General features: G+C 24.7%; 1 protein-coding gene across 1 annotated transcript in view; it reads right to left on the bottom strand.

Moving 5' to 3' along the window:
- Window positions 1-1,923, bottom strand: part of LOC107477294 (phenylacetaldehyde reductase) — an 8,053-nt gene that overhangs the window by 654 nt on the left and 5,476 nt on the right. The window lies entirely within an intron of this gene.

The following is a 1,923-nucleotide window of genomic DNA, read 5'->3' as shown; positions in this document are numbered from 1 at the left end:
TTTAATTCGTGCATTCCACCCAAAATAATCAATAATCATAAATTTCATTCTAAAACAAAACATATTATTAATCAAAATTATTCACAGACTTTATAAACTAATTAATTTTACTTTATTCACTATTTCTAAAACTTAACAATAATCATATCATCCGTACATATTTAATTAGTGCTACTATAATATTGTTACTAAAATCTAATATTATCATTATTATTTTTATTAAATTAAAATATTAGATAACAAAAACTTACATAATTTAAATGTTCAAGATAATTAATAGTGTAAAATTCTAATTGATTTATTTTTTTTAATTTTTGGTCTTCTTGATATTGTGTTAAAATTTTTTTTTTCTGCTGCTATGTGATCTAACAGTGGCCGAAAATAGAGATGGTTGTGGGGTTGGAGAACAAACAGAAAAAGATTTATGTATGAGAGTAAAAGTAATGGCTGCTAGAAGGGAGAGATAACATTGGAAAGAGTTATTGGATGTATCAAAGCCAATCAGGAAGAGCATGCGCACCAGGGGGTAACAGTCCGATTTATCTTGCCTAGCACTTATAGGTTATAGCTCAATGAAACACCATAAATCTCTATAATACTGCTATACATCAACACTCTCTTTATAAATTATTTTTTTTAACATCAATTTAAATATTATCTATATTATTTAAATTAAAAAAAAACATTTATGTAGGTAAGAATACTAGAATAGAGTGAGTCCTCCATCCATTCCCTATTATCACCACCACAAAGATAAAAAGCTCTTTTCATATATTAAAGAAACAATATGTTTTTTTTTTTATAAACAATATGTATTTACTCCAGCATTGTTGTTTGGCGTAGTTAGTTTTCTTGCAACACATGACTCGCTTGTGTGACACTAAGCAGTAACATTTTGAAGGCCCGAACTAATTTTTGAAAGGAATCATTGAATTGAGTTATTGAGAGAAGTTTTCTCAACCAACATAAAGTAATCTAGTAAATGATCACATCTTTTAGAAAATATGTGGGTTTAAATATATGATTCTTCCTAAGCAGGGACGGACATATGAGACAAGTGGAGATCTTGCTCTCTCAACTTTTTAAAAAAAAAATTAATAGTAATAAGTTATTAAGTATGATTTAATTTTTAAAAAAATTATTTAATATTTAGTCTAGTATAAATAAAAGTTCAATCCAATTTAAATATTAATAATTTTTAATATTTAAAAAATAAATAATAATATTTAAAAAAATATTATTATTAATATTTTTTAACTAAATAAAAATTTTTAAATTCCATAAAATAAATGTTTTTTTTCTTGTGATCATTCTTTTTTATTCATTTAATATTAATTTTTTTTGTTTTACTTGTTACAAATGAGATATCTTTTTTAATTATAAATATCGTGAAGAATAACTCAAAAATAAAATGAAAGATAAATTTTTTACTAATTATCTTTTAATTATATTAAAAAAATTGACACAAATTCTATTATTAATAAATTTTATAATATAAAAAATCACTTCATTAATAAAGAGTACACATTTTTTAAGTAAAGAGTACACATTGGTGTCAGATTAAAAAAGTGACAGGTGCAATACACAAATTATGGATTGTTGGATAATGGGCTGAAAGTTGGTGGCCCATGTGAACTTGGCCAAGGATAATGAAAAATAAAAAAGTAGTCCAAAACTTCACCAAAGTGCCTAACCGAAAACCAAAGTGCACCAATGAATCCGTTTTCTTTTCAAGTTTCAACAAGTAAAAAAAAACCTCTCCTGAAAGTCGAAAAAGAAAAAAATGATATTTTATTTATTTATTTATAAAACATATATATTTTTTATTATAAAAATTAAATTTTTATAGTATACAAATGGGAAGCTCATATGCTGACGTGGCGCTCATACGTTGAGTCTGAGAGTTTATTTGCTTAGGTGTCG

This window comes from Arachis duranensis, chromosome 3 (assembly GCF_000817695.3).
Source record: "Arachis duranensis cultivar V14167 chromosome 3, aradu.V14167.gnm2.J7QH, whole genome shotgun sequence".
NCBI classification, from domain to species: domain Eukaryota; kingdom Viridiplantae; phylum Streptophyta; class Magnoliopsida; order Fabales; family Fabaceae; genus Arachis; species Arachis duranensis.
This window is presented reverse-complemented; position numbering and strand designations above follow the sequence as displayed.